The sequence below is a fragment of the Sminthopsis crassicaudata genome, chromosome 2, assembly GCF_048593235.1.
Source record: "Sminthopsis crassicaudata isolate SCR6 chromosome 2, ASM4859323v1, whole genome shotgun sequence".
In the NCBI taxonomy this organism is placed as follows: domain Eukaryota; kingdom Metazoa; phylum Chordata; class Mammalia; order Dasyuromorphia; family Dasyuridae; genus Sminthopsis; species Sminthopsis crassicaudata.
Genome location: NC_133618.1, coordinates 115074820 through 115087031, shown reverse-complemented (window position 1 = coordinate 115087031; position 12212 = coordinate 115074820). Strand labels below are relative to the sequence as shown.

Below are 12212 nucleotides of genomic sequence, written 5' to 3'. Positions count from 1 at the left end.
GAAATACACAGAAATCATAACTGTGAATATAAATGGGATAGAAGTGAATAGCAAAGTATATCAAAAACCAGAATCCTACAATAAGTTGTTTATAAGAAACAGATTTGGAACAGAGAGCTAGAGAGAATAAAGGTAAAGGACTGAATACAAAGTAGGTGGGGATCAATATTTCACACCATATGCTAAGATAAAATCAAAATGGATATATAATTCAAACATAAAGGGTAATGCCATAAGCAAATTAGAAGAGCAAAGAATCATCACCTGTAAGATTTTTGGGGTGGGGCAGCTAGATGGCACAGTGGATCGAGCACCAGCCCTGAAGTCAGGAGGACCCGAGTTCAAATATGGCCTCAGATACTTACTACTTTACTACTTCCTGGGCAAGCCACTTAACCCCAATTGCCTCAGCAAAAAAAAAAAAAAAAAAAAAAAAAAAAAAAAGATGTATGGGGGAGAGAAGAATTCATGACCAAACAAGAGATGGAGAACATTATTAAATGTAAAATAGATAATTTTGATTATATTCAATAAAATTTTTTTCTACAAACAATATCAATATTAGCATATATATATATATATATATATATATATATATATATATATATATATATATATAAAATCAAGATTAGAATGAAAGCAAAAAGCTGGGAAACAAATTTCACAGCAAGTTTCTCTGAAAAGGCAACATCTCTCAAATATATAAAGAACAGAATCAAATTTATAAGAATATAAGTAATTTCCTAATTGACAAAATGGTCAAAGGTCAGATGAAGAAGTTAAATTTACCTATAGTCACATGAAAAAAATACTCTAAATCAGTACTGATTAGAGAAATGTGAAATAAAAAAAATTCTGAGGTGCCACCTCACACCTATCAGATTGAATAATATGACGAAAAAGGAAAATGATAAATATTTTGGGGAAAATTAGGACACTAATTTACTGATGGTGGAGTTATGAACTGGCCCAATTATTCTGGAGAGGAACTTGGAGCTATGCTCAAAGGGCAACCAAACTATACATACCTTTAGATTCAATACCATTGCTAGGTATATATCCAAAAGATATGTTTAAAAAGGGAAAAGGACCTATCTGTGCAAAAATATCTATAGTAGTCTTTTTCATGGTGGCAAAATATTGGGAATTAAGAGGATGTCCATCTGTTGTGGAATAGCTGAAAAAGCCGTGGTAAATGAATGGAATACTACTGTGCAATAAGAAATAATGAAGAGTCAGATTTCAGAGAAACCTGGAAAAACTTTTACAAACTGATGCAAAAAAGCAGTCAGGGAAACACTGTATAAAATACCAGCAATAGTTTTGATGACTGATCCACATCGAAATTAAGAACTGATGGATTAAATATAGACTGAAGAATTGTTTTTCATTTACATTGTTCTTTTTCATGTTTTTTTTTCCCCTTTTTGAACTGGAAGGTAGAGGGGAACAGGGTTTGGGGTCTGGTTCAGTTCTCCAGTTAACCACTGATACAGCTGAAGCTTGGTAGACAGGCACCCCAGGAACCACTCCTTGGCATCCGGCATGCAGCTTGTGCAGCAGCTTTCTGGGTCCCTGATCCCACCAAAGAAATGTGAAGCAATGAAAAGAAGCCCTTGTCATATGATTGTAAAGACTTCAAGACCAAACATTTTGGTCTGTGCTGCTAGGATTGTTTCTGAGTCTATAGTCTGATGTGTTCCCACAACACAAGGACCTCACATGACTTTTGAAAAAAGTAGAGGTAGATCTGATCATCTTCACTAAGAACCTCTGATGTCACAGGCAATGTATGTGTGTGTGTGTGTGTGTGTGTGTGTGTGTGTGTGTGTGTGTGTGTGTGAATATTATGTATTTGATGAATTTAAGGTATAATGGAAGTTATTTTCTCTTTGAAACAGCTACTAAGAAGCAATGTGGCATAGTAGAAAAGGCAATAAATTAAGAGGTTATAGATTTGATTTCTCATTTTGGATATACCATTTTCTAGTTGGATGACAAGTACAGCAACTCGAGCAACTACTCAGGCAAGTTGTTTTTCATGCATGACAATTAAAGGGCAATATCAAAGGCTATATGATCTTTCTAAAGTCCTTTCAGCTCCAAAATTTTAAGTACTAAATCAGGGATTTTTAATCCAGAAATTATGAATGGTTAAAAAAAATAATAATGACATTTAATTGTAACTTCTTTCTTTTGCATTCCTATGTAGGATCTTAGGTCCTAACCAATAAATTTATTCTAACACTAGTCAAATATATTAGTTATCATTTCACATAATCTTTCCAACCCAAATGCTTATCTATTGCTTCTTGATCTTTTCATTCACTATCTGGTTCAACAAACTATTTTGTAAGCCAAAGATCATATTGTTCAAAGAAATACATATTAATATAATGTCTAGCAAAACACTCAGGTTCCCAAATCTCCTGGGAATAGAAAGTAAATAGAGTTTGGCTTAAAAAAAAGAAAAAAGAAAGAAAAGGTCAGTACCTTAACCATACAGACTTGACTAGTATTGTCTCACCTCTCACAGTACATGTTGCCCATAGGTCTGTGGGAATATGGAAAAGTTTCAAATTCAACTTAAAGATGTAGCTATTCACTCTGATCAAAAGAATTATCTAATGCCTATCAACTGGGGAATGGCTCAATATAAACTGTAGTATATGTTTGTGATGAAACACTACTGTTCTATGGGAAATGAAGAGCAAGATGCTCTTCGGAAAGGAAAAACAAAAGAAAACAAAACAACCCTGCAAAGTCCTACAATGAACTCAAGCAAAGTGATATGTACTGTATACAAAGTAACAGCAATGTTCAAGGATAACCAGCTATAAATGACTTTGCTATTTTAGTAGTACAATTATCTATGTCTACTCTGAAAGATTTATGATGAAAAATCTTATACTCAGAGAAGGAACTGATTGTGTTTGGATAGATTGAATCATTCTCTCTTTCTCTATCTCTTTTTAAAAACTTAATTTTTCTGACCAGCAGGATGATTTCAGAGAGACTTACATAAACTGATGCTGAGTGAAATGAGCAGGACCAAGAGATCATTATATACTTCAACAACAATACTATATGAGGATCAATTCTGATGGATGAGGCCATCTTCAACAATGAGATGAAGCAAATCAGTTCCAATTGATCAATAATGAAGAGAACCAGCTCTGGGAAAAAAGTGTGAATCACAACATAGCATTTCCAATCCCTCTGTTTTTGTCCGTTTGCATTTTTGATTTCTTTTTCAGGTTAATTTTACCTTATTTCTAAGTCCAATTTTTCTTGTGCAGCAAAATAACTATATGGATATGTATACATATATTGTATTTAACATATACTTCAACATATTTAACATGTATTGGTCTACCTGCCATCAAAGGGAGAGGTGGGGGAAGGAGGAGAAAAGTTGGAACAGAAGGTTTTTCAGGAATCATTGCTGAAAAATTACCCATGTATGTGTCTTGCAATAATAAAAAAATAAAAAATTTTTCTTGAGGGTTTTTATTTTCATTTTAGTGAGAGATCTATGCTTTCTTTCACAACTTGACGTTTAAGGAAGTGTTTTGCATAACTTTACATGTCGTTTCTTTACTGTGAATAGGAATAAAGGAGAGAACCTAGAGCTCAAAGAATTTAAAAACAAATGTAATATTTTTTGTTCTGAATATGACTGGGGAAAAATATTACGTAAATAAGAATGAACCAAGACAATTCCAAATGACCCACGATGAAAAAATGCTGCCTATCTCCACAGAGAGAACTGATCAACACTGAATGCAGAACAAAGCACACTTTTTAAAATTTTACTTTTATTTTTAAATTTTGTTTGCATTTTATTTTGCAATATGGTTAATATTAAAATATGTTTGGCATGAGCTACTTGTATAAATACAATCTACTTATCTTCTCAAGGAAAGCATGGAGGCAGAGAAAAGGATAAAAAAATTGGAACTTAAAATTTTATAATTTTATTGCTTACAATTTTTTTATAGAAGCAGCTAGATGGTACAGTGGATAGAGCACCAGCCCTGAAGTTAGGAGGACCTGAATTCAAATCTGACCTTAATACTTTCTAGTTGTGTAACCCTAGGCAAGTCACTTAACCCCAATTGCCTCAGTCTCCCCAAAAAGTTATTTTACACATAAATGGTAAATATTTAACAAAATTTCATATATATAATACTATGCCATTAAGAGCAGGTCTTAAATGGGCATAGCTTTATGTTAACACTGATTTTAACTGAATTTAAATATCTATTACATGTAAAAGCATCAAGGACAAAGATGTAATAGGACATAGCCCTTGATCTGAGGAACTCATGAAAGGCTGAAGGGAAAAACAAAAACAAAAACAAAAACAAAAAAACCTATAAGAGATAAATGCAAAGAAGAGATCCAAACAAAGTGCTAGGAGAAATTGAGCTAGAAATTGCAAGAGTGCTTCCATTGAGGGAAATCAGTTGGAGGGGGTAGTAAATCTAGAAGGAAGTGAAGAATTAAAATGGGTAAAATTGGGTCAGTGATAGGAGGCCATTAGAATCATGGGGTAAAGTGTGAGTAAGGGCATAAAAATGGGTCATCTCTAAAATGTAGAGTATGTAAAGAAAAATAATGTAAACTAAGGGAGAAAAGGTAGGCTAAAGTTAGACTGACCAAACTGGAATTCCAAGATAAAGAGTGTGACCTTAGCATTTTGAGCAAATAAGTGACATTAATGGAGTGAAATATCAAGGACAAGCAAGTTTACAAGCAATGGTATAAAAGACAAATAATAGAGGATACAAAATGGAAACAGCCAGATCAGGAAAAAAACATTTTTTATAATAATCTAAGAGGTGATGATAAGCTAAGGTGATTACTTTGAAAATGGAAAGAGAATTGGAATGGAAAATTGGACTTATTGTCAAGTTCAGTACATTTTTCCTTCACACAGTGATGGGGTAGGGGTGGGGTTGAGTAAAAAGAAAAAAGCAAAGGTAACTCAAGAGGTTTTGATCCTAGATGCTTGGGAGAATATCCAGTGTTTCTTGACTAAAGGAGGCAAAGTGGCTTTTTTTTTTTTTTTAATGAGGAGGTTTTAATAAATAGTTTTATAAGTTTATAATTGTATTATAATAATACTCACAATTGGGTTAATTACCTGAGATCTTTTTTAGTTCTGAGATTCATTATTCAATTGTGCAATATCATACAGGTATTTGGAAATAAGGGCTAGAGTTCTGAAGAGAGGTTAGTTTTAAAGATTTAACATCCATCTGCTTATAAGTGATATTTGAAGCCACAGGAGTCAATGAAAACAATAAACACAAGAGTAGAAGGAAACAAAGGAGCCAACTACAGCACCCCTGTTTAAAGAGGTTAAAAGAAAAGGATAAAGAAAAAAATGGATACTAAAGATCGGTCAGAGAATTGGAAGTAGGAACATAAGAGGGCTGGTGTCTTGGAAATCAAAGATCTTTGATAATCAAAGCCAAAGGATGCAGAAGAATGAAAAAAAATGAAGATCATAAACAAACAAACAAAAAAAGCCATTGGAAGTAGTGATGATTTCAGAGGACTGGTACAGACAGTACTGAAGACCAATAGATAAACTTAGATAATGATAATAATGTTAATATAGTAAGAAAACAAAGTTTCAAAGAACAATGCTATTTTGATCCAAGGAATATAAGAATTCCTGGGAGAGTTAAAGAAAGAGACAAGAGTGATAGAGGAAAAATTGGGGAAAGAAATGAGAGTGATACAAGAAAGAAATGAAGGAGAAAAAAGAGGCACAAAAAACACTAAAGAAAATTATATCTTTAAAAGAGAGAGAGAGAGAGAGAGAGAGAGAGAGAGAGAGAGAGAGAGAGAGAGAGAGAGAGAGAGAGAGAGAGAGAGAGAGAATTAGCCTAATGGTATAAGAAGTATAAACATTTACTAAAGTAAAGAATTTTAAAAAGCTGAATAGGTCAAATGGGAAAGGAGGTACAAAAATTCACACAAAAAAAGAGAATTCCTAAAAAACAAAATTGGGCAAATGAAAATAGAGGTAAAAAAGCTGATCAAAAGAAATAATTCCTTAAAAATTAGAAGTGAGCAAATGGAAGTTAATGACTCCATGAGACTTCAAGAAATAATAAAACAAAGTCAAAAGAATGAAAAAAAATAGAATATGAAATATTTTCAGATGAAGTAATCAAAACTATTTACAGTCATATGAAAAAATGCTTTAAATCATCAGATAGGAGAAATGCAACTTAAAATAAAAATGTAAAGTAAAATAAAATTAAAAATAAAATATAATAGTATTACGTATTCAGATTGGCTAATATGACAGAAAAGGAAAATGACAAACATTGGAAGGGAGGTAAGATATTAATGAATTGGTGGTGGAGCTCTCAAATGATTCAACCATTCTAGACAACAATATGGAGCAAAGCCCAAAGGACTATGCAACTATGCATATCCCTTGACTCAGAAATACTACTACTAGATCTGTATCCCAAAGAGATTTTTAAAAAAGAAGAAAGAAAGAAAGAAAGAAAGAAAGAAAGAAAGAAAGAAAGAAAGAAAGAAAGAAAGAAAGAAAGAAAGAAAGAAAGAAAGAAAGAAAGAAAGAAAGAAAGAAAGAAAGAAAGAAAGAAAGAAAGAAAGAAAGAAAGAAAGAAAGAAAAAGAACTATAAGTATTATTTTGGAAGGTTCAAAAAAAGAGTGTATCATCAAATTAACTACTAAGGGTTCTTTTAAACCTAGGGAGTTTTATACTAACGGGTATAATCAGACAGTGTTAGGATTTCCAACATTGAAAGGTCTCAGGAAGCCTGAGATTTTCTTGGAAAAATAGCTAACTTGTTTTTGTTTTTGTTTTTGTTTTTGTTTTTTTGTTTTTTGTTTTCTTTGGATTTCTGTTGGTATTTACCTTGATGGTTCAACCATCAAGATTATGGACTACCTGACTCTCCTTTTCACTTGATCCCTTGGTAATACACTACATCCTTCTGCCATAGAAGTATCTAATCTTGTCCTCTTTGATTCTGTGTTACATCTATCTGTTGATCTTATATTACTTTACTTGGCTATTCCCTCAGGTACTCTGGTTCCCATTTCTCAGACACCACAAGAAAGAAACTTATGAGCCATCAGAATCTAGGTTTACAAGAGCAGGAAAAAGCAGATACTCATCAAAATATACTGTTACAACATAGGCAATGAGCAGATCTCAGATTTAATGGTAACCATTTCTGTTTGACAACTGATTACAAAGAAATCTAGTTAACAATGGAAATTTTACATTTATTATCTCATTAGATTCAATCAATGACCATCTGAAGTAAATATTATTATTATCCCTATTTTATATATAGGAAAACTGAAGTTCTGAACTGTGTGGATGAGAAAGTTAAAAATATTTTAAAGCATTACATAAAATCATCGTACTATAAGTTGAAAGTTCTCTGGATCCCACTTTCTGATATATGAAAATATACCTTTCTGGGAATAGATTATTATATTCTAGAATTTATGTCATCCCCAATTTCCTTGCCCCCTTCCCACTGCCAAAGACAACTTGAACAAAGAACAAATATGCTCTCAGTGAAACACTTTGTATAAAAGCTACCCAATCACTATAGTAAGCACAACTCATTCTTTGGAGGACCCAAAAGAAGGAATTTGACTGTCTCCCTCACAGGCTATTATACTTAGCAAATGAGAAAGTGTTATAAAAATTTGAACTTTGATTGTGACTACTTAAGACAAACCTAAATGAGAATTCAAAGACCCTAACCTACTAGATTAAAATACTATCAGTTGTATTGGTATTCTGTAATCCAAGCTCAGAAATAACCCATTTTGCATGAACTACATGTGAACATTAAATGAATGAGTTTCTAAAACTTTCTTTATTTCAATTTCCTTAACTATTAAAATGAGAACTTAAGAGAATCTTCTTCTTACAATATGAACCAGAGATCGCAAAGGCACTGGTGTTTGATGGATTTGGGATTGGAAAGGAGGGAGGTTGCAGTTTTTTCCCCCAAAGCTCAGAGTGGTGTTATAGGGCATGGTTCTTTCCTTTATCTTTAGCTGTGCAACCTTAGCCAAATCATAACTCTAGACTTCAATTTTCCTCATCTTGAAAATGAAGACATTGAACTATTATACATTTTACAGCCTGATGATTTCCCCATTGCTGAAAATAATAGTCTATACAGTTAGGGTAGCTGGGCAAAGTGCTTGATGGGGTTCAGTACTCCCCAGAGCTAAGCAGGTGTTTTTTTCCTATTTATATGTCTCCTCTAGAGGCTGACTACAGAGATAACAAAAGCCCTAACCCCATGCATGGCAGAAGGTAATCTTTTGTTTAAGGGATAGCAGACAGGCCTTGGGGAGTTAAAGGTCAGGAAGGTCCCAAGCTACATCTCCACTGGATTAGACCTGACTTTCCTACAAAGGCAATTTCAGAATTACTAGTCATCTACATATTCCTACCTGCTTTTTCCCTCAGACCTATTCCACATTCAATTTGGGGCAGCATAACATTCCTATAGCCCAGGAGAGATTTCTAAAGTAGTTTGATCCCATTCGACAAGCTGAATAAAAACTATCTTTTAGCATTAGGGAAGCCTACAGGGACAAATTAAATTCTGTTCTCTAACTAGCACATAATCATGTCAGAGATAACTTGAACTAGAGTCATCAAATATAAAAGTATCATTATGTACGTACAAGAGGGAAATGTTTCCAAAGCATGAGCCTTCATACTGATCAGAACTCACTCAACCTCAGGCAGCTTATAACCCTATATCTGTAAAAGCTGGGGCATGCTTGGCCATAAGCAAAGATGGAAGATCTGTGGGAATGTAACATCTTTTCTTGGTGGCAGTTTCATCCTTTTTTAAAAAAATTCAATCATGTTGAAAATTAATTTGGCTTCACATTCCATTCCCATTATCTTAGTGCAAAGTGAAAGCTCTACTCTACCACTAACTTAGGTGATTTTGGGCAAATCACTTAATCTTGGTAGATCTTATTTTCCTCATTTATAAAATGAGGGGGTTAGACTACATAATCTCTGAGGTTTCTTCTAGCTCAAAGTCTGGAAGACTTACCTAGGGCAAAATTTCTTAGTCAGGGTTTATGAACTTCAAAAAAAAAAAATAGAATTGTAATTCTAAATATGAAATGTACTCAAAAACGTGAAATTATCACACTATAAAAAGACACACAAAAAGATTAAGAATCATTAATTTAAGATTATAAAAACTAAATTTCTTACCCTAGCATTCAAAATATTTCTTACCTTTGCATCTTTAACTACTCCTATTAGACTTTTTTTTTTCACTCCAAACCACTGCCCATTGTTCACTCAATTTGTCCTATATATTCTCATCTTTATGCTTAGAATGGTCTTCCCACCCTGGAACCATTCAACTTTTAAAACTATATTCATTTATACTGGCCTCTTACCTAAAGACAAAGGACTTCATTATCTGACTCTTAAAAAATAAAAATGAAATAATCAGTGATTAACTCATATCTTTAGTTTATTTTTCTGATACATGTCTTATTGCACATTAGAATAGTAAGCTGCTTTGAGGACAGGAAATCATTTTCTATGTTCTCTTTTACACCAAGTCCAGTGCCCTTGATATTGTGTAACTAACTAGGGAGCTATTAAATATACAAATCTTGATTGAATGCTCTACAAGCAAAGAAACAAAAACTGAAAAATCCATAAGGGAAAGCTCCAAAACATTTAAATCCACAGGCTTATATAATAGATCCTATTTGGAAAGTGTACTAAAGTTTAAAGATTTAAATTTGTGTCTCAGATCTTCCTCAGTCTTTGAGCTTCAATTTGTCCATTTGTACAGTGGAGTCAACCAAAGGATCATAATTCTAGAACGAGATGGAAGAGAGCTTAAGTCTCTTGTCTCGGGGTGCTCTTGACTTTTTTGTATATCCAGGAATTAGTACAGTATCCGACACAGATTAAATACTTAATAAATGCTTGATAAGGGAGATTACTAGAAATATATCCTCATTTTATAGATGGAGAAACAAAGGTGAAGAGAGTTGTTAAAATGCTTCCTCAAAATCAGGCAGACGAGTAAAAGTCAGATCACCCAAGTTTCCTGACTCTAGAGGATTATTCTGAGAAATATGCATTATAAAACAATGCTATAAAAATGTGTGTTGATTGTGTACACGCACATGTATCTCTGTCTATATATGTACATATATTGCATGCATGTGTATAATGATATATACACATATAAATATGTGTATGTGTGTTATGTATTTATATACACACAAATACATACAGCCACATAAGTGTATTTAGTAATTTCAGGGAACTATATTATATTAAACATAAAAGGGCCAAATTTCATCATATGTAAAATGAAAGTAATCATGTTTGCATTACCTACTCCATAGGGTTGGTCTAAAGAATAACTAAGAAAATAGGATGGAAAGCACCTTCTGCCACATTAAGAGGTCACTACTATAGCAGTTGGGCTGTAGTAGAAATTAGTGGTAGGTTCTGCCGATAGCCCCAGAGAGGGCATTGGACTCTCTCCACTCTGAGACTAAATAAAAGCCCTAGATGAAAACATATGGATGCAGACATCCGTGGTTATTTTTAAATTGATCTTATGCTATGGTTATAGTGCTAATACTTTAGGATGAGGGGGAAATGAGAGCCCAAGAGAGAGCTTAAAATACCAAAGCAGTATAGATAGATGCATGGCTTTCCCTGTGTGTCTGCTGTGTGTTTCTCTGGGAAAGCCTTAAGAACTGGGCTGGACTGCCAGCTGCCAAAAGTCTTTCACATTTTTTATAAAGGGCAAAGGGTTTGGGCAATGAGGATTTAGTCACAAGGTCAGTGCCAGCTGCCTTCCTGACAACACACTTTGAACCCTTTTATTCTCTTGGGTCTGCCTGTGTCAGAGGTCACGGCACCCTGGCAATCAAAGGTCATGGAACACTGACAGTGCTTTGTAACTGTAAGAACCATATAAATATAAGATATCACTATTATTATTATTAGCTCTCAGCAGCCACAGTAATCAATGTGCAAAATAATTAAAGTCTATATCATGAATCTGTCAGTGGGAGGGAGGAAAGAGTAGGGGAATGAAATTTCAAGGCAAGTTGATTAAGATTCAGATGTTTTTCAATAAAGTTTAAAAAAATATTTCTTAGTAACTAAGCCCCTGTGCCTGATTAATACAAGGGAATAGAGCCTGCATTCTGGAATAGCTGTGGCCCACTTCTCTAGAGTAAACTCACAACAATCTTCAAATAAAACAGGCACTGCTTCCATGCTTGTCCATTATCTTACGTTGAGATCTGACCTGCTTGTATTTTATTAGTTACCAGTGTTTTGGGAGTACCAATACAAGGAAGATAATCCACAGACCACTTTTATTATTAGAGGACTGGCCCATACTTTAAAAAAAAAAAAAAAATCAGAGCAGAATAGAATATTTTCATATTGACTTAATTCCTATAGACATTTATAAGTCTGTCTAATATTTCTGTTTCCCAAATGGCCAAGTGTTAATTTTTTTCTTAACGCCATACTATTACTTAAATGTACAAGTTACTAGCCTGTCCTTGGTCTAAAAATAGTAGTTCAATTAACAGTGCACTATATAATTAAAATCTGTGTATCATTAAATTATGCGAACGTTAACTTCACTATGAATTCTTTATGTAATGAGACAGTTAAAAGATACATTTCTTCAATTGTAATTAATCTTTCAGCAAGTCTGCTGAGCACAATGGCAGCAGAACATAGAGCCAAAATGAGAGCTCTGGTTTAGGAGGGGAAAAAAACAAAACAAAAAAAGTCATGCTAGAACCTCTTGGGGCTTTTGGAAACAGCACGTTATGGGAGAAGCACAATTAGTCTCTGAAGGAAAGTTACCCTCGAAACTGTTTCTACACGCATCACCTTTTGACGCCCCCATGACAGAATAGCATGGGGAACTGTTCCAAAGAAAGCAGATGATAGACACTATGTACCCTTGGCAATATTCTATGGTGGCAGTGGTCATAAGCTGAAGAAAGGGAAGAGGGAATTGAATGCATTTTTTTTTAAAAAAGAACTGAAGAAATCACTGCTCCAGTCCAGCAATTAAGTGCAAATTAAAGTAATCATTTAATTATACTTTTTGCTGACTTTAGCAGAAATTCCCCTTAATCATCTCCA

The 12212-nt window shown here is 33.8% G+C and overlaps 1 protein-coding gene and 1 long non-coding RNA gene across 7 annotated transcripts in view; one reads left to right on the top strand and one right to left on the bottom strand.

The window, feature by feature from the left end:
• LOC141554776 (uncharacterized) overlaps positions 1-4942 on the top strand; it is a 58981-nt gene extending 54039 nt beyond the window's left edge. For all 4 annotated transcript variants that reach the window (XR_012485947.1, XR_012485946.1, XR_012485944.1 and 1 more), the window contains one exon: positions 1902-4942. This is a non-coding gene — a long non-coding RNA (uncharacterized LOC141554776). The remainder of the gene's footprint in view (positions 1-1901) is intronic.
• CDIN1 (CDAN1 interacting nuclease 1) overlaps positions 1-12212 on the bottom strand; it is a 265077-nt gene that overhangs the window by 139654 nt on the left and 113211 nt on the right. The window lies entirely within an intron of this gene.